The sequence below is a fragment of the Aegilops tauschii genome, chromosome 2, assembly GCF_002575655.3.
Source record: "Aegilops tauschii subsp. strangulata cultivar AL8/78 chromosome 2, Aet v6.0, whole genome shotgun sequence".
Classification (NCBI taxonomy): Eukaryota; Viridiplantae; Streptophyta; class Magnoliopsida; order Poales; family Poaceae; genus Aegilops; species Aegilops tauschii.
Window position 1 is genome coordinate 611,421,409 of NC_053036.3, and position 27,720 is coordinate 611,449,128.

The following is a 27,720-nucleotide window of genomic DNA, read 5'->3' on the forward strand; positions in this document are numbered from 1 at the left end:
CGAGTCCAGTGGCCGTGCGGACGACGGCCTCGTGGCGACGGACGTAGATGACGGCGGTTTCTTGCGCCCCCGCCACGCCTGAGCCGCCACGCCCTCGCCACGCACCTGCCACGCCCCTGGCAAGCCGTCGGCACGCCCCCGCCACGCCCCAGCCACGCTCCAGCCATGCCGCAGACTGCCACCTTCGGTCCGCTCGGTCGGCTCGGTCAAAGACCGGACCGGACCGAGGTTTTCTCGGGCCTGTTTGGAGGGACCGGACCAGCCATTTAAACTAGCGGGCCAGGACCGAGCCGGCCCGAGCCGAGCGGGCCACGAGCCGGACCGCCGGACCGGACCGTCTCGTCCACCCTGACATGTACGTCTCGGCCGCGTAGGAGGACTTAAAAAAAGTTTCCAAAAAAAAGACTTAAGCACGTCTCTCGTGCCTGACAGCAATAATTAAGCTCCACGCATGCATGCGTGCGTGCGACATCACGACTGATCGTGCACGCGTTGTCTTCGTGCATCCATGCATCATGCAGGACGGCGAGGTTGCACCTGAACTGGCGGCGACCCTTGCCCGTTGAGGCAGCATGCATGCCTACAACTCGATCGGAGGCATGTCACGACTGACATGGCAGGCCAGGAAGCACCACAGGCTGGGCCCAGCGGTCAGAGGCTGCATGAGGGGTAGAAGGCGTAAACCGCGTGCAGTGTGGACCTGGCCGCTGCTGGTAGCGAGCGTGGGGTGTGTGTGGGTTGGTTTTTTTAGATGAACAGGGAGGCCTCTCCCCGGCTCCATTAACGAATGAAACCACTAGAGTTAAGTTTTACAGCCCCAGCTAAAAGGGTTCGAAACTTATTACAACCGACTGATTTAGCACATTTCAGCGTTTTGTGCTAATCACCTAGGCTCAAAAACGACAGCGACATTACAGCAAATCACATCACAAATGGCTCCTCCCCCTCCTACATTTGAGCGGCGCTGCCAGGGCCACCTAGGGTGACCATCAGGTCGCGAGAGTGGACACTGGGTTGCTCATTGCAACTTTGCCGTTGGTGTCTCTCTTCTTGACAGGGGATAGGAAGCAGTTCTTGTCCTCCAAGATCCTGAGGTTGTTCCAGCTCGCACCCACATCAAAACTGCTGCTTCTCAGTTTCAGCCACTCAGGATCATCAAGGGTTGACGGAGCAGCTTCGCCAGAGCATCCAAGAACGCCTCCACCCGGGACTTGCTTGCTTCCAGAGTCAAGATAACCTAGAATTTGAGCATTCTGTGTATCAGACCCCACACCTGGGTAACAGAGGTCCAAATGGTGTTGTTAAAAATCATAGAGTTCCAATATTTCCATAAACACCATAGGACTGCAGAGCTAACTATATTTAAAGCTGAATTCTTCTTATTAGAAATCCAAAAGCGAGCCACAGACTCAAAATTAGTGCCCAGCTCCTACTGGAAAAAACAGATTTCAAAAGACCAAATACTCTTGGCTACTACATAGTCAAAGAATAGGTGGTGATTTGTTTCAATTTCGACACAGAACACACAATCTAATGGCTTAATAATGTGCCTCTTCCTCAGGTTATCTGTAGTCATCAGCTTGTTATGTGAGAATAACCAAAGGAAAACATGTATCTTGGGTGGAACCGCCGGTTTTCACACCGCAGGGAGAAACAGTGGTTGCACCCCCCTAAAATTGATTACATGATATAAAGAGCTGGAGGAGTAGACCCCATTGCTCTCTAGCTGCCAGATGAGGGCATCCGGGTCATTGCTGAAGGTAATCCCTATAGCAATCTCAACAACTTGGTACCACTGTTCCATCAACTTGCTGTCAAAAATTCCTTCTAAAAGTTAATTTCAGGTTTTCACCATCCCAAACTTCTTTAACACTTTTAGTTTGCTCGTTACAGAGCATATAAATGTGCCAGAACTAAACTGCTAGGGTAGAGGTACCAAACCAAGTGTCCTCCCAGAATCTGATTCTATCTCCCATTCCTACGTTCCATCTATATCCAAACTTCAGAGTTTGGATGATGGATTTGACTCCTTTCCAAAACCTAGAAGCAACCGTGGAGGTGTTGGGGGTAAACACATTTGTCTTTCCCCTCAAATATTTCTGGTCTATCATCAATTTCCACGGTTTCCCTTCCCTTTCATAGTATCTTTTGACCCAAGATCCTAGGAGGCAAAGGTTAATCTCTTGGAGATTTGGGATGCCAAGCCCCCCAAACTCTTTTTTCATACAGACCTGCTTCCAGTTGGCCAAGTACAGCTTCCTATGGCCCTCAAAATCATTCCAGAGGCAATTTGCCATTTGGGTATTTATAAGATCTCTATGGCCCATTTGGGGAATTTGAAAAAAGAAAGCAAATTGTTAGATAATAACGAGAAATAAACGAGACAGAGGGACACGGATTTTTACGTGAAAACCCTTGCAGGAGAAAACCACGGACGCACGAAGGCGCAATCACTATGATGGAGGAGTATTACAAGCACGAGACGACAGACCGTCTGAGGTGCGACTACATGGGGTATATATGAGGGCAATACATGAGAGTCCTTGGAGGACAAGTAAACGAGTTGTACTCGTATGCGTCGGTACCAACGCAAAGGCCCACACCGTATGTACTACGTCTAGTCCAATACGGTATAATTTGAATCACAATTTAACAATCTCCACCTTGAGCCAAATTCCCTCCAGTAGTCGAAGAAAGTGAATAACACCATCCAAATCAGCATAAACACCTTGTGCGTCCATAGGACTAATGATAAATACCAACTAAGCCTGAGCAAAGCTCAAACTTATTGGTCGGAACTGGCTTTGTCATCATATCAGCAGGATTATCATGCGTGCTTATCTTGCATACCTTCAAATCACCTTCAGCAACAACATCACGAATATAGTGATATCTGACATCAATGTGCTTTGTTTTCTCATGATACATTGGATTCTTTGTAAGGTATATAGCACTTTGACTGTCATTAAATACGATAGGGCAAGATGAATCTCCACAAAGCTCAGTGTACAAACCTTTCAACCAGATAGCTTCTTTGCATGCCTCAGAAATGGCCCCATACTCAGCATCAGTAGTGGAACAAGCCACAATAGACTGCAAAGTTGCTCTCCAACTCACAGCACAACCAACAATGGTGAAAACATAACCTGTGAGTGGTCTTCTCTTATCCAAATCACCAGCAAAATCAGAATCAACAAAACCAACAAGTCCATCTCCAGTTTTCCCAAACTGTATATAAGCATTAAAATCCACTGAACTGCTTTCCAATGCTCTTTTCCAGGATTAGCCATGTATCTACTGACAACACTCAATGCATAAGATAAATCCGGACAAGAACAAACCATGGCATACATAAGTGAACCAACTGCACTTGAATAGGGAACTCTAGACATGTACTCAATATCTTCATCTGACTTAGGACATAAAGCTGATGATAATTTGAAGTGTGCAGCTAACGGTGTACTCACCGGCTTGGCATTATGCATATTATAACGATGAAGAACTTTATCAATATATCCGTTCTGACTTAGATATACTTTTCCAGACAATCTATCTCTGGATATTTCCATGCCAAGAATTTTCTTTGCTGCACCCAAATCCTTCATCTCAAATTCATTACTCAATTGCTTCTTTAGTTCATTAATCTCTAACATACTCTTTGCAGCAATAAGAATATCATCAACATAAAGGAGCAAACAAATAGTTGAACCATTGACAGTTTTCAAATAAACACAACTATCAGAACTAGACCTTTTGAAACCTTGAGAGAGCATAAAGGTGTCAAATCTCTTGTACCACTGTCTCGGGGATTGCTTCGATCCATAAAGAGATTTCTTTAACTTACAGACAAGCTTTTCTTTTCCAGGAATAACAAAACCTTCAGGTTGTTCCATATAATTATCCTCTTCTAATTCGCCATGTAAAAATGCAGTTTTAACATCCAATTGTTCAAGCTCAAAATCATGCATGGCAACAGTACTGAGTAAATTGCGAATAGAGCTATGCTTCACAACAGGAGAAAAGACTTCGTTATAGTCAATACCTAGAATCTGACTGTAACCTTTAGCAACTAACCTTGCTTTATATCTTGTCTCATCATTAGGAGAAACACCTTCTTTCCTCTTGAAAACCCACTTGCAATGAATAGGTTTCTTCTCTCTGGGTAATTTTACTAAATCCCAAGTGCCATTCTTTTCAAGTGATTCCATCTCATCATGCATAGCGTTCATCCACTTATTATTATCACCAGAAATAATAGCCTCGGAATATGAAGAAGGCTCAGCATTACCTTCAATTTCTTCTGCAACAGATAAAGCAAAAGAAACAATATTGCACTCTTCAATTAACCTGTCAGGTTTATTAATACCCCGCCTAACTCTGTCACGTGCAAGATTCCAACTGGGTGGAACAATAGGCTGATTTGGAGTGGGAGTGACATGTTCATCATCAATGACGGGTTCATCATGTGCATCAACAATTTCATTACCAGTTGTATCACCTGTTTCAATAACATGCTCCACCTAAATAGTAGGCTGCTGAATAGTAGGCTGCAGTTCACTCTCAACAGGAACATTAGTAGATGAAACATCATGTAACATAGCCGTTTCATTAAAGATAACATTTCTGCTAATAACAACCTTCTGGGTTTTAGGATTCCCCAATTTATAACTTTTAACACCAGACTTATAACCAAGAAAGATGCACTTAATAGCCCTAGGCTCCAACTTTCCATTATCAACATGAGCATAAGCAGTGCAACCAAAAACTCTCAACTGTGAATAATCAGCAGGTGAACCAGACCATAACTCAATTGGAGTTCTCTTATTAAGAGTAATAGATGGTGAACGATTAATGAGATAACAAGGAGTGGAAGCGGCCTCAGCCCAAAAACGCCTATGCAAACCTGCATTGGACAACATGCAACGGGCTCTGGAAATAATGGTCCTGTTCATACACTTAGCAACACCGTTTTGTTGAGGAGTATAAGGAACGGTGTAATGTCTAACAATGCCTTCAGACTTGCAATAATTATTAAATTGCTTAGAACAGAATTCCATACCATTATCAATGCGAAGTATCTTTACCTTCTTTTCAGTTTGTCTTTCAATCATAATCTTCCACTCCTTAAGTGCCGAGAATGCTTCATATTTATGCTTCAAGAAATAAGGCCATACTTTTCTTGAATAATCATCAATAATAGTCAGCATGTAACTAGCACCACCTAGTGTCTTCTTGCGAGATGGTCCCCATAAATCAGAGTGCACATAATCAAGAATACCTTCAGTTGTATGGGTCGAAGTATTGAACTTCACCCTCTTGTGCTTGCCGAAGATACAATGCTCACAAAATTTCAATTTAGGAGGTTCATATCCATCAAGAAGACCTCTCTTATTTAACTCTGCTAAACCAAGTTCACTCATATGTCCAAGACGCATATGCCAAAGGTTAGCAGCATCACAATCAGAATTCTTTGAAACAACTGGAGTAGCATTACCTGAAACAGTAGAACCTTGAAGCTAATAAAGACCATTGGTCGAACTTAAGTCACCTTTCATCACAACAAGGGAGCCTTTAGTGACCTTCGAAACACTATCTCCACCTGAATACTTGTACCCCTTTGCATTAAGGGCAATAACAAAGATAAGATTTCTCTTCATCTTCGGAATATACCGAACATCTGTCAAAGTTCTGATTGTGCCATCAAACATCTTGATTCGAATGGAACCTATGCCTTCAATCTTGCATGATGAATTATCAAAACCCAAAACAGAACCAGCAGCAGTAGTAGAATCAAAAGTATTAAACCAATCTCTATGTGGACACATATGAAAAGTGCATGCAGTGTCAAGTAGCCACTCATCATTGGTCTCAGCACATCCAGCAATAACAACAAGAGCATCATCAAAACTATCATCACGAGCAACATTAGCAGAATTGTCACCTTGTTTGTTACCTTTCCTCTTTTCTTTATTCTGCAACTTGAAACACTCAAAGATGTCATGCCCGTCTCTCTTGCAATACCTGCAAAGATTGCGACCGGCCCCTGTAGCTGTTCTTACTTTTGCCTCTGTTTCCATTATGTGAGTTCTTCTCTTTTGTCCTGCCACGAACAGATAATCCCTCGACTTGGGATGAACTTGAACCATCATGAGGCACCATTAATTTCATCTTCTCCTTAGAGTTCAAAGCTTCATAAAGTTCATTAAGCGTGAGAGTATCACGACTATATAATATGGTGTCTCTAAAATTGGTATAAGAACTTGGCAGTGAACAAAGTAACATTAAAGCAGTATCTTCCTCTTCATACTTAACCTCCATTGCAGCTAGATCAGATATGATCTCTTTAAATTCTGAAATATGATTCAAAACGTTACCTGCCTCGGGTAACCTGTGCAGGAATAATTTTTGCTTCAGATGCATCTTGCTGGTGAGATCTTTAGTCATGCAAATCCCTTCCAGCTTTAACCATAGAGCGGCGGCAGTTTTCTCGCTCAAAACTTCTTGCAAAATATTATTATGCAAATGGAGTTGAATTTTTTAAAAAGCCTTACGATCAATTCTCTTCTCCTCATCAGTCCAGTCCTGAATTTGGTTCTTCCCAAAACTATCCAGTGCTTCATCATAGTCGGTCTGTGCCAACAGCGCCCGCATCTTGACTTGCCATAGGGTAAACCTTGTGTCACGGTCCAGCGGCGGAAGATCATACTTCATGGAAGCCATGAGTAGATAAATCTGTGTACACAAAGTAGTACAAGCCCATAGAAAAATTCTTGATAAAATTAATTTGCAGAGCAGACGAAAACATAGGATAAATAGCACCTGATAGTACGGCCAGTGCACGTAGCAGCTGACGAAGAAAAAACTAGCACTGTAGCCTTCACGTGAGTGCTAGTCGGCCACTAGTACTAGTACTTGAAACCGATCTGACTTGACTTACGTGATGCGAAGCAACAGCAGCAGCGTCGGGGCTTGAACGAAGCAGCAGCTACTCGGCGATGTTGCGGACGTAGCGGCTGCAGTGACAGACACCAATCGCCTCGGGGCTTGTGTCCGTATATCGATGGGTGTTGCCGTGTCCGATCGGAACACGTGCCGCAGGAAACTCGCGTCGTCTCGGCGATAGAAGCGATCGGATGAATCGCGTCTGGCGGCGCGCAATGTCTCGAACCCTAATCTCGTATGTACGAACTTGGCTCTGTATACCACTTGTTAGATAATAACGAGAAATAAACAAGATAGAGAGACACGGATTTTTACGTGGAAACCCTTGCGGGAGAAAACCACCAACGCACGAAGGCGCAATCACTATGATGGAGGAGTATTACAAGCACGAGACGACAGACCGTTTGAGGTGCGACTACATGGGGTATATATGAGGGCAATACATGAGAGTCCTTGGAGGACAAGTAACCGAGGTGTACTCGTACGCATCGGTACCAACGCAAAGGCCCACACCGTATGTACTACGTCTAGTCCAATATGGTAGAATTTGGATCACAATTTAACACAAATAGACAAGGATGCTGGCTAGACAGGCTTGAATGAGGACAATCTTTGTAAGAGAGAAGTTTCCCTCTCCATCCAGCAATCCTTTTCATGATCTTATCAATCAGTGGTTGGATATCCTCTCTCCTAAGCTTATCATAGTGTAGATCTATTCCTAGATACTTAATAGGGAAAGAACCTCTAGAGCACTCCATGGTGTCTAAGTAATCACCCACTTCACCATCATCCAAGTTAATAGGGATGAGCTCACTCTTGCTATAATTAATCCTCATACCAGAGATCTGTTCAAAGCAAGAGAGCACCATCTTAAGATTTTTAGTGTGCTCCAAGTTCTTGTCTAGGAATAGGATAGTGTCATCAGCATATTGAAGACAAATAATCCCCCCAGGGCAGATCTCAGGGCACATGCCTTCAATCAGCTTATGGCCAGCAGCTTTCATTAGCATTCTAGTAAGAACATCAACTACAAGGTTGAAGAGCAGGGGGGAAATGGGGTCTCCCTGCCTCAAGCCGTTTCCAGTTAGGAAGAAGTCACTTTCAGTGTTGTTCAACTTAACACCTACTGAGCCTCCCCTAGTAATTTGCAGAATCCATTGGATCCATTTCTCCCCAAAGCCTCTTTTCCTAAGTAACTCGTCTAGGCAATCTAAATTCACCTTATCAAAAGCTTTCTCATAATCTAATTTGAAGACTAAGCCCTGCCTTTTACTAGAGTGGACAGAGTGCAATACCTCATGAGCAGTGACTACACTCTCCAAAATGTATCTACCTTTCAAAAAAGCAGATTGATTATTGGATATGAGCCTTTGCAGGATTTTAGCCATTCTATTAGTAAGGACTTTGGTGAAAATCTTAAAGCTGCAATTTAGCAGACTAATAGGCCTAAATTTTTTCATGCAGGATGCATCAACTTCCTTTGGGATAAGGGTTAGCATGGCAAAATTAAGCCTATGGATAGCCAGCTCTCCTTTATGGAAAACTTCAAACATGGCTATCAGGTCTTTTTTGACCAGGTCCCAAAAATGCTGGTAAAAGAAAAAAGGAACCCCATCTGGGCCAGGAGCCCCATCTAAATATGATTCAAAGACAGCTCTTTTGATTTCGTCCTCAGAGAAAGGGGCTTCTAGGATATCATTTTCACTTGTATAAACTTTATCATCATTAGAGAAGAAGGATGGGTTCAAATGAACCCCACTCATCTCCTCTGATCTGAACAGGTTTTTGTAGAAGTTACTAGCAATATCTAGCATTCCTTTTGTATCAGTGACTGGCCCATGAGGGCCATCCAGAGAGTGAATAATCATTTTCCGCCTCCTCTGGTTTGCCACCGCATGGAAATACTCAATGTTCCTATCACCTTCCTTAATGTCTCTATCCCTAGATCTTTGCTTTGCTTTGACCTCCTCTTGAAGCCAAATTTTCTGTAGTTCAGTGTGGGTGAATTTGAGCCTAGAGTATTCACCATCAGACAACATAGTGGTTTTAGATTTGATGTCTAACTTACCGTATTCCTCAATGAGGATTTTCTTGTAACTTCTAAGTTGGGCTTCCTCATTGGAGTTCCACCCCTTAGTCACCCTTCTAAGCTTCCTATTTTTTCCTGCCAAGTCCATGGGGTTGGTTCTACAGGTGGGCTCATTCCAAATTTTGGAAACTAGTTTGGAGAAGTCCTCTCTCATCAACCACCATTTCTCCATCTTGTATCTACTACACTTAGGTGTTTGTTCTACCCCAGATTCCCAAATAATGGGGGCATGGTCACTACCATATCTGGGTAAAGCATTACAGGATTCTAAATAAAGAGCTTGTCAAGTTTAGTGTTACAGAACAACCTATCTATTGTGGACATAATTAGATCCACTTGGTTATTAGCCCAAGTCTATCTTCTGCTAGCCAATTTAATTTCTAACAGACTCCTCAGCTCTATCCAAGCATTAAATTTGCCACTCCATCTGTGATTAATCACCCCATTGCTCGTATCACTGGCATACCTAACCAAGTTAAAGCCACCCCCACCCCAATCAGGGTGGGGTATGGGCACTCCATGAACAGAGAATGAAGCTCTGAAATGAAGGCCTCTTTCCCTTCCTCATAAGGTGAGCCATAGATGGTAATGATCCTAAAAGTTGTATCATTGCTTTTCAGCTTGAGCACACAACTAACAGAGAAATCAAGGTGGGACCAGGAAATAACTTCAAAGATATCAGCATCCACGCCCATCAGAATGCCTCCAGCAGAGCCTTTTGATGGGAGGTGGTGCCAAGAGAAGTTTCTACTTCCTACTAAGTTCTTAAGATAAAAATCAAAGAAGTACTCTTTTTTGGTTTCCTGGAAACCAAGGATAGAGGCCTGCTTCTTCTTAATGGTATCTACAATGAAAGTTTTCCTCCCCTGGGCAGCTATGCCGCTAACATTCCAAAAAATAGCATTCATAATAAACTTTTTGTCCTGGGGTGCTTGCCCCACATATTATTGCAAACTAGATTCCATACTTTGTCAGAATCTAAGCTATTGCTACAACTATTCTTTCCACCCTCAATAGACTTTATGGGGGTGGTGAATCCTGCATCAGAACCAACAGTCCTGCCAGGATTCAATTCTTTTTCAGCAGGTAAACTAGCTACATTCAAATCTTTAGTGTCTACATCAACTCCTATCTTAGAAGCAACTGTAAGGAAATGTGGATTATTGAAAAGGGAGAAGGGAGTTGAACTAATACCTTGCTCCATTCTGGTTGCTGCATCTTGGGCTTCTTTGAGTTGTTGAGCTTTTTGCATGATGGTCCTAGTATCACCAGCATTCCTGGCACTGACCCTAGGAGCTTGTATGGGCCCCCATTTCTCTTTTTTTTTCTAGAGCTTTTTGCTGGAGAGGGGGGTAATCAACCTCATACTGTTGGGCCTGTGTATCTCCACATGGACTCAAAGATTCTTTGATTTGCATCTCTTCCTTCAGTGTCAATATCATCATTGCTCCAGCACTCGATCTCTCTCAGAAGATCAAAGCCATCCACCTTGTCATCATTGCCACTCAAGAAGCTCTTCATAACACTTGTCTTGATCTGCTGCAGATTTTCTGGTGCTTGGGAATCCAAGAGAGAGGTGGGGGTGGGTGGTTCAAGAGACCCCAGGTATCTGACTGAGGGTAGAGGTTTTAAGATCCCCTCTTCCTCCTTTTGTATTGGAGCCACTATCAGAACCAGCCTCGGCATTTTTGTGTGACCCCCCATTACCAGATGCCCCATCACTCCTGTTGTCAGTGTCCATGGAGACAGTACTGTTGGCTTTTGGAGGTTCCTGAATCACCACATCATTATAAACTAGAGGAGGCTCCACTTCTACCTGAATTCTGTATAGCTTCCCCTGAATCCCAAAAACTCTTTCTTGTGGAATTCTTCTATGGTCTTTGTAGGAGATATTGACTCTGACAGTTTCATAGAAACTCTGGAAATTGTGCTGCCAATCAACAGCAAGAAACACCCCAAAGGTTGACGTGATTTGGTCTAGGACAGTCCATTCACACCATTTGGGGTTGAGTTTCCTGAGCTTCAGCCAAACCTCTTGTAGTTCTTCATCTGCTGTGACCTGACCTAACCACACTTCTACTTTAACTATTGTGTTCTTTTTAGACAACCCAAAACATGGGTAACCAGCCACCTATTCCACATCAATTTCTGGTGGGAATTTGACCAAAAAGGTCCATTCATCAAGATTATTGATAGCCCACGACCAATTAGTCTTGTAGATGCTTGCAAACTCAGTGGCTACCTCTGTTTTGGTGACCTCTCCTTGCTCCACAAAGACAATCCCCAAATTCTTGAGCCACCCTTGGTGCTGGGCATTTACATCCGGCATATGAAGCAGATGAGCTGCCCCTCCAACATACTTCGCAGATGAGTGAGGTTTCTTCCTATTGGGGCATTCTTCCACCTTGTGACTGATCATCTTGCATATGTAGCAGCCTTTTGGTTTGGTGCACTTGTCCTTGTGGTGCCCTGAATCACCACAATTGAAACAAGTGACACTAGCGTAGGACATCAGACCTGGATTGAGTTGTTGCTTCTGAGCCATCTCTTGTTTCTTTTTTTGCTGGATCTTCCCCTGGGTCTTGTTCTGCTGTGAGCTCGCACCTTGGCTGTCACCTTGATCAGCAGAATTGCTCCCCATCTGTCCCTACAATTGCTGCTGGGGGCCATACCATTGCTGATGCATGCCCCCCAAGTTTGTTGTGGGAACTAGCCTGGGAATTGGCCCGGGAATGCCCAAGGCGGGGGTGGCCCCTGGAAGCCGAAGCCAAAGAACGGTTGCTGCCCCCCACCCGCGCCCATGCCCGAGTGCATCTGCTCTTGCTGCCAGCTATTCGAGGACTCTCCTCTCCCTCCTTTGCATCTGCCATGGCCACGGCCTCTCCCTCCTTCTGCCATGGCTGGATCTACGGCGGCTGTGGCTGGACTAGAAAGGGGCTTGGAGGCGACGAGGATGGAGGGGGATGGGCAGGAGGGAACCCTAGTTTTCCCCTCCCCCTCCCCACCTTTTATAGGGCTCCAGAGCTGACTGTACCGGAGCTCTGCATCGTCACCATTGTTACCTAGAAAGCAGCCTGATGATCTGGCTGCCTTTTCCTTCTCCTTTTTGAGTCTGGTCTTGCCGCTTCTCCCTCTATGGAGTACTCTGAAACCTCCCGATAGCTCCATCACTAGAAGGCCTTCAGTTTCGTTAGAGAACTCAGCCATCAGGAGTGAAGATTTTGATACAGAATTCCTCTCGTCAGGCTAGGCTCCCTGTTGGCTGGGTACGGCAGAAAGCTTCCCAACGCACTCTTCTGCATCTGATCGGCGAATCCCTCACTGTGAACACCCACACGAACACTTCTACTGGTTGGGTGGATTGGTTTGGTGCAATCAGGGGGATCTCCTATTGTGTCGCATGAACCAAAATGCGAGTCACCAGCTTCAGGATTGAATCTGAACCCCTCCTGGGTAATCTCATCTCCCTCAGTAACCTCCTGGTGGGCTCCACAATCAGCCTCTCTTCCATTTCTCTCTCTGAATCCGGGAGCCCGCTCGCATCCATGGTGGGTGTGGTAAGCAGAGCAAGCTAGTGGTCCTCTATCCATACTCCTAGTCAGAATCTCACAGCAATCTTCTTCCTGATAAGCAACGCTTGCCAAGTCCAGCAAAATCTGTTGTTGCTCCTCATGACACACTGGGCCAAACACGCCACTGTTGCAGCTGTCCCCAATTTTCAGTCTGAGGCTGGAGCAGGGGAGAGGTATGGTCAGGGATCGACCTCCTCTGTCCCCAGAGGCAGCCCCGCCGGCAGCTTCCCATTGATGCACTCCCACCTCGCTCATCGTTGGGGATCCACACTCCTTGCCTCTTCCCACGCCCAATTGACGAAATCCTTCGGAGGCGCAGTCGGATGCGGCATCCTTCTCTTCTCCGCCCAGGTGCCTTCGAAGTATATCCTTCGCGCCAGGTTAAGAAGCTCCCGATCTGCTGTTTGGATGTACATCTCGATCCCCGCTGCTAACCACGCCTTCCTCTCCAGATCTATCTCCTCCTCCACCTCTTGGTCCGCCCTTCACCATTCTCGGATGCAGAGGATCCATGAGGCCGCATCGTCACAGATCTGCATGGCTCGCTCCGTCCACCTTCGCGCCCTTGTCGCCCGCAGCGTCTCCGGCGATACCATCCCGAGCAGGCACAACATCCTCGGGAAGGATTGGTACATGAAGGGGAGTGGCATGAACGGCGTTGTCGAACCGGGGCGAGGCGGCGAGCAGGTGGATCTGGTGGGTCGCGGCATGGTGAGGGTGGGTGCTCATCGTCGCGAGCAGATCGGCGGCGAGATTTGGTAGGTGGGGTGGAGTCGCGGTCGCGAGAGCGGTCATGCGAGAGCGGTCGTGGAAATAATGGGTTTTCTTTTGACACTTGCCACTCCACTTCTTCTTCCTCTTTCTGTAAAAGGAACCGAGGCACCGCTTTGCGACATCACAAAGTTCTCGAACTGCCGCATTGTTGCATGCTTCACGATAGTTCCAACAAACGAGATTCACTGTAATCGAAGGCAGGGAGCCCGCCAATTTTGCTTCAGTATTCTTCCCGTTGTACCCAAGCTTTTTACCGCCATCTTTCTCTGAGGTGCTTCTCGCCTTAGATCTCTTCGGGTCTTTTTCCGGGGGTGGACTGGGTGGAACGGCCGGTGGAGGGGGACTAAGCAATCCCGAGCCCTACTATTTGCCAGGAAACGTAAGGGCATCAGCCGTTGTAGCACACAACCTGATCAGCAGCTCTTTTCCTGCTCGGGTCAGCATCTTTCATGTAAATGTCTCGGTTAGTCTCTAAAGAAACCCCCTGAACTCAGGAACACTTCCGCCACGACCAATGAAACCACGCTCTGTACCTTCAGCTGAAACGCACCCATGGCCTTGTCCTGTGCAGCCTCGACTCCTTCCTTGGACAGGTCCATTGTCATCGCCTCTGAACCATGTCACCCGTAGGTCTTTTAACACCAGCACCGATGGTGCATTTACACCGTCACCTTGTTCTTTGCACCGGTGGCCAAGATGGCCACAAACAACACACCAATCTGGCAAACGTTTGGACGACAAAGATTTCCCACTTTCCACCCCTCTTCAGTGATACATCGTTCTTCAAAGGTTTATAAACATTGATTTTCACTCTAACTCTGAAGAAATTTTCCTCAAAATCTTGGAATTTGGGTTCAACGTAAACAAAGGCACCCACCTTGGCCGCCAAAGACTAAAGGAGTGGGAAATAGCCATCAGGCAAATCATCTACCTGGACAAAGATCTCAAGAGTCTCGAGCTTAAATGAGGAAGATTTTGTGAATCCGCCGTAGGGTTCAAGGATAACCGTGTTGCCCCGAAAGGTTCCGGTCCTTCTTCCATTACTCTTTTCTAATTACATAAAAAATTGCATTATGTACAAATTATCCTCCAACGGCCTGATCTGCACCTGTTGAGCGAGATCCCACGCCACACGCATATTCTTAAATAAACATAAATAATTGACTGTAGGGTTTATCCATGTGAACCCTAGCTATGGCCATCTAGTTGGTCGCCTCCACCAACAAAGCTTCTTCCTCTTCAATGATGATGCCGTCAAGATGTTCCTATGTCAATACCAATCTATTCATCATGGCCTCCACATCGCTCTCATCCGAGCTTGAAGCCTTTGTATCAATATTCTTCACTAACCTGGACGAATCGATCTATCAAGCCATGATAAAACTCTAGAGCCCCCCGCGCAACCAACAGAAACCAACCAAGACCGGGCAACAATACCAGATCATCCCTTGTTTAGTCCACGTTGGATCAGAAGGAGAGAATGGGAGGGAGGGTACTAGATCTATATGGCGGTTGGAGTCGCCGTCAAGAGGAAGAAGAGCCCTAGCGGGAGGGTATTGCAGTCTCACGGGGAAAAAGAGTATGGTATCACCTGGTTGCTATTGTACGAAGATAACTCAAAATGTCGCTATTGTGTGAAGACAACTCAAAACGTATTGGATACGCCAATTATGGCTTCTTGCACCATCGAACGAGGCAATGTAATTGGGCTCTATGCCAGCACGGCTCAGTGGTTTCCTCGCCCTCATCATCGACTGCTGCGCAAGGAGGTGGACACACTTTGCGTCAAGCTGGCCAAGTTGGCCATGGACAAGGGTGAAGTGAGTTAGCATACAAAAAGGGCCTAGGAAGGCGATCGTGGGGCCCAATCCTATACAATTTTTGGTGCAGGGACTAGTAACAGATTTGAAGACACTAATCTGGGGGAGTAAAATAAGAAACTTTACGCATATTCGTATTTGTTAGAGATTTTCTATATAATTGTTATGTCATGAGTATCATGGTCGCATGTGGTGTTCATCTCTCTTCTTATCTCTTGATTGCCTCTCTGACAACGAGAAGTGTGGTTATGCGACTGAGCTGTGCTGCCTTGATGGCTCACTCGACAAGGTGCTGATGTATCTGCATGTACTGGACAACGCATTCCTCTAGGCGCTCGGGATCAATTGTGTCGTCGGCCACCCTAGACGTGAACATCGTCGCGCGAGACACGATGAGCGTGGGCGTTGTTGTTGTCGACGGATGAATGATGTACTCTGCACCGTGCACCACATTCTACTGCGCTGGCAACTTGTTCAATGGGGATGTACACATTTGACGCTAAATAACTGGTTTATACTAAACAATTTTACTTATTTTTTAAGTAATAAAAACCAAAATTTCGAGTCAGTGAGAACTTTCATCATGGGTGGCTATCATACACTCCCATGACCAAGTGAGCTAGGAACTTCACTTTATTGTATCTAGTAGCGCTCTCACATAAGAATATTGATAAATATGATAACATAATTTATTTTATATATAATTCAAAAGCCTATCATTTAACTTATCAAAAGATTTTCCGGTAAACTGAATTTCGTCTCAATATGCAGTGTAAGAAAGTCAAATAAAAACATATTTGTCAATGGATTAGTTTACAATACATATGTTATATACTTGACATACATACTATGATATTCTGTATGTGGTTGTGTCTACTTAAGTACCTTCAACTATCTTTGCTAGAGTGTTCTACAATATACCCATGTACGCGACTATCAAATGTCTAATAGATGTTAGTAACACAGGAACCACATGCTACCTGAATGTGCACTTGAACCATTAGAAAAAAAAGAAAATGATGACACGGACTCTTTGCAACATACATCATCTGTTTCAAAATAATTGAAATTCTAGGGTTATTGTAAGTCAAACTTCATGTAGACTTAGTCAAACTAAAAAAGGTTTGACTTAGGACAATTCTAGAACTTTAATTATTTTGAATCGGAGGGAGTAGATGACGGACATAGAAAGTATGTTCCCATGTTTGAACATAACATACCTATGCAAACTAATATACTAAATCAAGAAGCATGTTTCGATGTTGCGGTCTATCTACACAAGGAGCACATGCAAGACACCAAGGAAATATTAGGAATCAAAATTTTAGGGCCTGTTTGGTTTGCAGCCTAAGGTTGCCACGCCTAAGCTTAGGCGTGCTACAATATCTTAGGCATGTGTTTGGTTCATTGCCACACTTGTGGCTTGCCACACTTTTCTAGCTACACGGTCCACATGTCATAGACTCAACTTGTTGCCAAATCTTGCCACACTTATGGTGGCCATTTTGTTAGCCACACTTTTTGTGGCAGCCACACTTTTCCTAAGCTTAGTTGTGGCAAAGTTAGTCATGAACCAAACAGACCCTTAATGTTGTCATAGGTATAGAGTCATCATAGAAGCATTGGAATTTCAAATCCAAAATCAGCCTTGGTTGCCAACAAGATTTCGGTGCAGCAATGCTTTGGAAAACTATAGACAACGGCATGCAAAAACAAGGTAGAAGCATGGATCTACTGAAGCAAACAAAGTGACTTGAAAAATACGTATATGATTCTTATGAAGCATAGATATCGGAAGAATTCTTAGCTGTCACAACATAGTGATCTGAAATTATTAAAATAGCAATGCTTGCCACCAACATTCGGATGCACAATTATCTGATGTACAAACAAAAAATTACATTATAGTTCATCTAGCATTGAGTGTTGACACGCTAAACCAAGACAGGGCTGATAACATAAAGAAAAATATATATATTAGAATAAAATAATTAACCGGAAGCACAAACTGGATTGTGAAACTAAGAGTTTGGTCAAATAACTGTGTTACATGGATTTGAATTTCATAATTGACCAGAATATAGATGCATGGCTGCCTAGGCCAACTGAGGATGCGATGTGCGGGTCTGTGCATTCATCAGCATGAGCTGCCATGTCTGAAGAGATTAAATTGCCGGTTCAAGAGACGTTGGAAGCAACCTTGTGCCATTGTTGATTGTGACAATACAGGCGAGTCTTTCCATTTCTTCCCGCCATTGGAAAAGCGAGGGGACTATGGGCCGAGGGAGGGCGCTACTGGTGTAGGGAAGACAGAGGGGGAGCATGCACGCGTAGCGATGGGAGCAGAAAGCTTTTGTTTGAGGGTGTCGATGGGCAAGAATTTCTTTCGATCATTCCCTATTAGGGGCTATATCTTCGTTCTTTGTACACAGCGCTCACGGGCATCCCCTATGAAGATCAAAGAAGACTCTGGATTTCTGACGGGCCTAGGCTCACTAGTAGAAAAAGAGGCTTCCATACGCCCCCATTAGTCCCTAAAATAATCGAACCGCGACAAAAGGGGTCTTTAGTCGCGGTTCGGGAGGAGACCCGCGACCAACTATCTGGGCCCAGCGTGCTCGGTCGACAGCTGGCGGACGGGAGGGGCTTTATTCCCGGTTGGCCTGGCCAACCGGGACTAAAGGTCTCCGAACGCCTTTAGTCGCGGTTGGCCAGGCCAACCGGGACTAAAGGCCCATCCCTATATATAGGACTCAGCTCACTTCACTTCACTCAGCTCACTTCACAATATTCAGAAGGGGGTGGTGGGTTTGCTTTTGGTTCCTCCTATGCACACAAGGTGTTCGATGAAATGCCCGAGAGCCTGAAACAAACATGATATGAAGTGTCCGAGCCACACTTGAGCTTTCTCATTTATTTTTCCTCCGCGATCGCGGTTAGCAACTTGAACCTTTCATGTGTCATTGATAAAATATGCATGTGTGTAGTTCATTGTTTAATTTGTATTATTTCTAGCTTGTTAGTTTAACAAATGCATGATGGTTAATTATATACTTTATATAGTAATAATGCAGATGAATCGGCAATGGATGTACGGTCCCCGACTCTCCGGCGAGTTCACTACGGGTTTGAAAGATTTCCTCGTAGTGGCAAATGCGAACAAGCAGCGAGGTTTTATTATCTGTCCATGTGCTGTCTGTAAGAATCAGAAGGGTTACTCCTCCTCAAGAGACGTTCACATGCACCTGCTTCGGCACGGTTTCATGCGAAGCTATAATTGTTGGACCAAGCATGGAGAAAGAGGGGTTAGAATGGAAGAAGATGAAGAAGGGGATGATATCGATGACAACTATCATGATCATTTCGGTGATACTTTCATGGAGGATGATGCTGAAGGTGGGGAAGGGTTAGGTGAAGGTGAAGAAGAGGCACATGATGAGCCCGCTGATGATCTTGGTCGGACCATTGCTGATGCACGGAGACGCTGCGAAACTGACAAGGAGAGGGAGAATTTGGATCGCATGTTAGAGGATCACAAAAAGTCGTTGTATCCAGGATGCGATAATAGTCTGAAAAAGCTGGGCTGCACACTGGATTTGCTAAAATGGAAGGCACAGGAAGGTGTAGGTGACTCATCATTTGAAAATTTTCTGAAAATGTTGAAGAATATGTTTCCGAAGAATAACGAGTTGCCCGCCAGTACGTACGAAGCAAAGAAGGTTGTCTGCCCTCTAGGTTTAGAGGTTCTGAAGATACATGCATGCATTAACGACTGCATCCTCTACCGCGGTGAATACGAGAATTTGAATGAATGCCTTGTATGCACTGCATTGCGTTATAAGATCAGAGGCGATGACCCTGGTGACGATGTTGAGGGCGAGAAACCAAGGAAGAGGGTTCCTGCCAAGGTGATGTGGTATGCTCCTATAATACCACGGTTGAAACGTCTGTTCAGGAACAAAAAGCATGCCAAGTCGTTGCGATGGCACAAAGAGGACCGTAAGTCCGACGGGGAGTTGAGACACACCGCTGATGGAACGCAATGGAGAAAGATCGACAGAGTGTTCAAAGATTTTGCAGCTGACGCAAGGAACATAAGATTTGGTCTAAGTACTGATGGCATGAATCCTTTTGGCGAGCAGAGCTCCAGCCATAGCACCTGGCCCGTGACTCTATGCATCTACAACCTTCCTCCTTAGTTGTGCATGAAGCGGAAGTTCATTATGATGCCAGTGCTCATCCAAGGTCCAAAGCAACCCGGGAACGACATCGATGTGTACCTAAGGCCATTAGTTGATGAACTTTTACAGTTGTGGGGCAGACCTGGTGTACGTGTATGGGATGAGCACAAAGGAGAGGAATTTGACCTACGAGCGTTGCTTTTTGTAACCATCAACGATTGGCCTGCTCTCAGTAACCTTTCGGGACAGACAAATAAGGGATACAATGCATGCACACACTGCTTACATGAGACTGAAAGTGTACGTTTAGTTAATTGTAAGAAGAACGTGTACCTGGGTCATCGTCGATTTCTTCCCCGAAATCATAACGTAAGAAAGAAAGGCAAGCATTTCAACGGCAAGGCAGATCACCGGCCGAAGCCTGCGGAGCGTACTGGTGCTGAGATATTTGATATGGTCAAGGATTTGAAAAAGTCATCTTTGGAAAGGGTCCTGGCAGACAATCAGTTCCGCGGGGAGTTGACGGGCACGCACCCATGTGGAAGAAGAAATCTATATTTTGGGAGCTAGAATATTGGAAAGTCCTAGATGTCCGCTCTGCAATCGACGTGATGCATGTTACGAAGAATATTTGCGTGAACCTGCTAAGCTTCTTGGGCATGTATGGGAAGACAAATGATACAAAGGAAGCACGGCAGGACCAGCAACTTTTGAAAGACCCAGATGACCGGCATCCAGAATGGTTTCAAGGTCGTGCCAGCTACGCTCTTACCAAAGAAGAGAAGGTCATTTTTTTGAATGCCTGAGCAGTATGAAGGTCCCGTCTGGCTTCTCGTCGAATATAAAGGGAATAATAAACATGGCGGAGAAAAAGTTCCAAAACCTGAAGTCTCCCGACTGCCACGTGATTATGAGGCAATTGCTTCCGATTGCTTTGAGGGGGCTCCTACCGGAAAATGTTCGAGTAGCCATTGTGAAGCTATGTGCATTCCTCAATGCAATCTCTCAGAAGGTAATCAATCCAGAAGATCTACCACGGTTACAGAATGATGTGGTCCAATGCCTTGTCAGTTTCGAGTTGGTGTTCCCACCATCCTTCTTCGATATTATGACGCACCTCCTGCTCCACCTAGTCGAAGAGATTTCCATTCTCGGTCCTGTATTTCTACAGAATATGTTCCCCTTTGAGAGGTTCATGGGAGTATTAAAGAAATATGTTCGTAACCATGCTAGGCCAGAAGGAAGCATCGTCAAGGGCTATGGAAATGAGGAGGTAATTGAGTTCTGTATTGACTATGTTCCTGACCTTAAGCCGATTGGTATTCCTCAATCGCGGCACGAGGGGAGACTAAGTGGAAAAGGCACGATCGGAAGGAAATCAACGATATGTATGGACGGTCATTCTATGACTGAAGCACACCACACAGTTCTGCAAAATTCCAGCTTGGTGGCTCCGTACTTCGAGCAACACAAGAATATTTTACGCTCGGACAACCCGGGGAAGCCTGAATCCTGGATTAGAAAGGCCCACATGGAGACTTTCGGCAGTTGGTTGCGAAAACATTTAATGAATGACAATGATGTTGGAGATCAGCTGTACATGTTGGCCAAGAAACCATCTTCGACTATAACGATTTTCCAAGGGTACGAGATAAATGGGAATACATTTTACACCATCGCCCAAGATAAAAAGAGCACCAACCAAAACAGTGGTGTCCGCTTTGATGCAGCAACCGAGAATGGGCAAAAGGTCACATATTATGGTTACATAGAGGAGATATGGGAACTTGACTATGGACCCTCCTTTAAGGTCCCTTTGTTCCGGTGCAAATGGTTCAAGCTAACAGGAGGTGGGGTAAAGGTGGACGAGCAATACGGAATGACAATGGTGGATTTCAACAATCTTGGTTACCTTGACGAACCATTCGTCCTTGCCAAAGATGTCGCTCAGGTTTTTTATTTGAAGGACATGAGTAGTAAACCGAGGAAACGGAAAGATAAGAAAACGATCAGTACATCATGCGATGATCCAAAGCGCCACATTGTTCTTTCAGGGAAAAGAAACATCGTGGGAGTGGAGGACAAGACAGACATGTCAGAAGATTATAATATGTTTGGTGAAATTCCGCCCTTCAAAGTGAACACTGACCCAAGCATTAAGTTAAATGCTGAGGATGCTCCATGGATACGGCACAATCGTATGCAAGCAGGGACACAAGGGAAGAATTGATGTGTAATAATTTATTGTACCAAACTTTGTTGAATGGATCATGTGAATTAAAACGTACGATGGCGAATCCGGATGATTCGTATTTGATATATTATTTGTATTTTTAAGATTTTAAAATGAATTAGTTTTATTTTATTGAATTTTTTGATATATTATTTGTATTTTTAAGATTTTAAAATGAATTAGTTTTATTTTATTGAATTTTTAGATATATTATTTCTATTTTTAAGATTTTAAAATGAATTAGTTTTATTTTATTGAATTTTTTGATATATTATTTTGTATTTTTAAGATTTTAAAATGAATTAGATTTATTTTTCTGAATTTTTTGATATATTATTTCTATTTTTAAGATTTTAAAATGAATTATTTTTATTTTTCTGGATTTTTTGATATATTATTTCTATTTTTAAGATTTTAAAATGAATTAGTTTTATTTTTCTGAATTTTTTGATATATTATTTCTATTTTTAAGATTTTAAAATGAATTAGTTTTATTTTTCTGAATTTTTTGATATATTATTTGTATTTTCAGAAAAGTATATGAAAAAGGACCTTTAGTCGCGGTTCGTGACACGAACCGCGACTAAAGGCTCTTTCCGCGCGGGAACGAAAGCGGCGCGAAAGAACCTTTAGTCCCAGTTGGGGAGACCAACCGCGACTAAAGGTACCCTTTAGTCGCGGTTGGTGTCCCCAACCGGGACTAAAGGGTACCTTTAGTCGCGGTTGGCGTCCCCAACCGGGACTAAAGGCTGTGTCTATATATACAGCACTTAGCATTTTCCCCCACCTCCCATTCTCCTCTCGACGCCGAAGCCCTGCCCCGACGCCGATCGACGCCGACGCCGCCAGGCTGCTGCCCCGACGCCGATCGACGCCGACGCCCTGCCCCCAGTGAGCTCCGCCGCCCCCCACTTCCCTTGCCCTGCGCGCCGCCGCCCCTGCCCCCAGTGAGCTCCGCCGCCGCCCCTGCCCTGCCCTGCCCCTGCCCGCCGCCCCTGCCCGCCGCCCGCTGCCCCTGCCCCTGCCCTGCCCGCCGCCCACCGCCGCCTGCCTGCCGTCCTCCGCCTCCCGCCGCCGCCTGCCGTCCTCCGCCTCCCGCCGCCGCCGCCACAAACGAAGGAAAAATGTTGACCATGTGTTAAAAAAATATTAAAATGTGTTTGGAAGATGTTAAACATGTATTAGGAAAATGTTAAACATGTATTAGGAAAATGTATTAGATATATGCCAAAAATGTACAGTGTGTATGAAAAAAACCCATACATCCAAAAAAATAAGGTTTCAAAAAAACTTAATCATGTGTTTAAAAAATGTTAAATGTATATATAAAAATCTTTCTGATGTATAAGAAAAAGGTTGAAAAAGTTAACACGTGTTGAAGCAAAAAGAAACCGATAAAATCGACAAAAGATAAGGAATAACAAAGAAACCCAATGAAAACCAAAAAGAAAAACAAAGAAAACAAAACAAAAGAAACCAATGCAAAGGAATGAAATCAAGAAAATCGAGAAAGAAACAAAGAAAACCAAGAAAAACAAAATAAGAAAAGGAAAAAGAAAAGGAAGAAGAAAAGGAAAAAAGAAAAGGAAGAAGAAAAGGAAAAACAAAATAAGAAAAGGAAAAAGAAAAGGAAAAAGAAAAGGAAGAAGAAAAGGAAAAACAAAATAAGAAAAGGAAAAAGAAAAGGAAGAAGAAAAGGAAAAAGAAAAGGAAGAAGAAAAGGAAAAAGAAAAGGAAGAAGAAAAGGAAAAAAGAAAAGGAAGAAGAAAAGGAAAAACAAAATAAGAAAAGGAAAAAGAAAAGGAAAAACAAAATACTTGGCAGTGCTCAATAATCTTATTTTTTAATTCCTCCTCCTCTATGTCCCCTTAATCTTATTTTTTTAATTCCTTTATACTTAATTAATTTTTACTACATGCAGGAATAACATATGGCGGACGATAGAGCCGAGCCGCTTAGGGATCCGGAGGCTGAACGTTATTTAATGGGCATCATAAACAACGAGATTCCTTATGTGCCGGGCTCAGAATATTAGCAAGAAGAGGATGTAGTCTCTTCTTTTCTGAACCTTGACGGTGGAACAGACATTGTCGATGATCAAGAAGGTGAAGGAACGGACATTGTCGACGGAGGTCAACCGTCAACAAACGACGATCTCGAATTGCAAGTAGCAACCACCTCCGGCGAGGTATATATATACATTGAGCCTCTCGTGATACAAACTTACTGAAATGTGAATACATATGTATTAACGCGCGCGACTCTCTTTCTTTTTTTAGCCCTCGGCCGGATCGAGTACGACAAAGCATGGCAAATCCAAGGCGATGAAAACAGGAGAAACATATGCCATTGATTTTGTCAGTGAAACCGGCAAGCCCCTACAGCACACCTCAAAGTTTATCAACCAATGCGGAGTCGTTGTTAGAGACAACGTCCCGATCACCGTCCAGGAATGGAAGGAGCCAAAGAAGGCACGTCTTGGTTTCAGTTTTGTCGACAAGAGAACGAAAAAGGATTGCTGGAGAAAGCTTATGGAACATTTCATTCTACCTCCGGAATACAACAAAGTCGATGAATTCGGTAACGAGGTTCCGGGTGGACGTGAGAGGAGGAGGCTAGTTAAAGAGTTCGCTCTTTAGAAGATGGGCGAAGCATTCCGGAACTTCAAGAAAAATTTAACCCGTGACTATGTCAACAAGGGCAAGACTCCGGATTTCAATGGACAACATGAGAAACTGAAAGATGATTGGCCAGAATTTGTGAGGCAAAAGCAATCGGAGCATTTCAAGGAAATATCGAAAAAAATAAGGATAATGCGAGTAAGAAAAAGTTCCATCATATTATGGGGCCAGGAGGATACCGCCTTTCGGAGCCTAAGTGGCAGAAGATGGAGGAGGACCTGAGGGTGCGAGGAATCCCTGTAGGTACAGAGGGATGGGACCCAAGGGCCAAAAGCTGGTGGTACGGGCATGGGGGATCGCTAGACCCGGAGACAGGGGTGTGTGTTCACCGGAAGAAAAAGTTTGCTCCCACCCAAGCCCTTATTGACGCAATGACCCAAGCTCAAGAGGGCTTGATCAAGTTCAACAGAGAGAAAGACGCACTAACAACAGCCCTCGGGAATGATGAACACGGAGGACGTGTACGAGGCAAAGGCAAAGTTCCGTGGAAAGTAGGGTTTTCCCAGGACAATGACCCGTACTGTTACAGAAGCCGTAAGAGAAAGACGGACCGGGATGCAGATCTTCTGGCGAAGTTTGCATCGGAACTCCATGAGTTGAAGCAGACCGTGCATGAACTAGTAAAAGAAAAATCGGCTGCAGGGCCGCATGAAGATCATGAAGCGGATCGCGGAAGCCAGCAACGGAGAAGCAGCGTGGCTTCCACGGATGCCCCGCCTGGTGCTAATGCACCGATGATCGAGATTCGTGCACCGGAGCCTCACTACCCCGTGGATGATGTAAAGGAGATGAAAGAATGTGATCTGCATTATCCCGTGGGGAACGTTTCCACGAAGGTAGCTAGCGGCAGTCCTTTACCCTGTACACCTGGAGCACTCCACCACAACAACCCCATTGCATATGGCTATGCTCGTGTCACGGTGGAAGACATAGTCCAAGGGTTTGAGGACCTGGAGATTGACAAAGCTACACCCGAAGGGGAGAGAAGACTTGGAGATGTCAAGCGCCAGATCATTCTATGGAAAAAGGAGTACATAGTGTTTCCAGGTGAGGCGCCAAGGCTAACAAGTCCACCCCCCTCCGATGGTGGTGGTGGTGGTGGTGGTGGCGGTGGTGGTGGTCGTGGTGGTTCACCTACACCTCCTTCACGCCATTCGACGTCGTCCCCCGATCCACAACCTCCGGCGGGTAAGCAGCCGCCGCCCCCCAATCCTCCTCCGGCAGGTACGACGCCCCCCAATCCACCTCCGGCGAAGAAGCAGAAGCAGGCGGACAGCAAGGAAACCCGCTCCTGGACTATTAACCCGGACCCTTATGTACCTAAGACCACAAGGGTACCGGAGCCATCACTAAAGCCTCTCCTCCCAAGGCCTTGGGAACTTAGTGAAGCTGAAACCAAATTGGCCGCGTCTGCTCATTATGAGAAATGGAAGGCGGATATGAAGGCGATAAAAGAGCCTGAGCCCAAGCAAGTATTCACTAAGAAGCAAAAGAAGTGGGCTAAGGATTTTTTGACGACACCGTCCCAAGCCGAGCTGAATATGCCTGACGACTATGGACATGAACTTCGTAGGCAAGCAAAAATATTGAAGGAGGAGAAAGAAGAAAGTAAAAAAAGCGGGAAACAAGTTGACCAGCTCGGGATGCAGAATAAACAATCGATCCCCCCGCTCATAGTGAAAGCCGGTCCGGAAGAGGACCCCGAGATCATAGCAGCTGCGGCAGCACTTGGATTGACTGTAGCGAGTGCCATGAAACAAGCGTCCGAGATGGGTTTGACTATTCGTGCCTTCTTAGGCCTTGAGGATGCGCCAGTATGTGAGATAGCATTACAATATGTGCGGAATGGGCCTCTCGTCGAGCCTGCGCGGGAAAAGAGTCTACCACCACAAATGCGAAATCTGCTACGTTGGTACAAGCAATTCATAACATGGGCCGACAAAGAATATGTTTATGCGGATGTTACAGAGGAGCATCACACCAAACGGTACTCTGTACAAGTTCATATGAGTGAATTGTTCCAGTTGTTCAATCTGCGCGACCTTGACAAATCTATGCTGAGTTGCTACGTTCTGTAAGTGATTTATTTCTACCTCATCTCATTCTTCATTGCCTGCACTATATATATATATTGTCCTAACTATATTGTTGCGTACGCGATTATCCAGATTGAAGATTTGGGAATGCAAAATAAGAAACATCCATGATGTTGGGTTCATTGACCCACATATCGTTAATGGACATGTGTTACAAAATCACCCCGAAGACGTGGGGAAAGACTTGTACAAGTTTCTTAGAAAGCATCAACTCAAAAGTCATATTCTATTTCCTTACCATTTTGGGTGAGTGTTTCTCTCTTGTGCCCATTCTCTTTTGTTTACTCCATGCATGGTATGTCTAATCGATGAGTTATGCATGACTGTGCATGTAACGTGTCCGCAGGTTCCACTGGATTCTGCTAAATATTGAACTTCACACCTCCAGAGTTCTAATCATGGACTCTATGGATTCGGATCCAAAGCGTTGGGCCGACATGAGAAAAATGCTGCAAAAGTAATTATTTTCAATCATTTGAGCTCTATATCGATCGGTCTCTTTCGTTCATTTGCTAATATCAAGTAACTAATAACTCCCTTGTTCATTTAATTTTCTTTGCCCTGTAGGGTTTGGAGACGGTTCTCAGAAGAAATTGTTGGTGAATTCAAACATGAGCTAGATTTTAGAAGGTTAGTTAATGTGGATAAGCAGCCACCGGGGACCAATCTATGTGGATACTATGTTTGTGAGAACATCCGGAGACACACCTCTGAGCGGAAGGCATCGGATAGCGTGCGGAAGGCGACGGATAACTTGCGGAGGAGGCTTAGTCCAGAAGCTCGCTTCCGACCAATTCAAGATGAATTAGCAGGATTTTTCATGAGGGAAGTCATCAATCCTAAAGGAGAACACTATACCGAGGACGAAGAAATTTATATGCATACCCGAGATTGAAACTTGTTCGAAGTTGTATATGGTCATCCATCCTAATTGTGTATGGAAACTTGTTCGAAGTTGTATATGGTCACCCGAGATTGAATATATATTATATATTCCTCTTGAATTCTTCTTGTTTGAAATTTCATATGCATGTATATAGTAGCGTAGAATATGTGTACTGAAACTTCATCAAAATTAAAATAAAACACAAAATAAAATATAAAAGAAATAAAACACTACAAATTAAAAAGAAACCAGGTTTAGGGGGGCTAAAACCCTAAACCTGCGGAGGAGGCCTTTAGTCCCGGTTAGCCACGAGAACCGGGACTAAAGGTCCTCCGCCCCGACGGACTCCTGGCGCCCACGTGGACGGGCCTTTAGTCGCGGTTCGTAAGAGGCGCGACTAAAGGGGGGGGCCTTTAGTCGCGCATATTTAGTCCCGGTTGCACAGC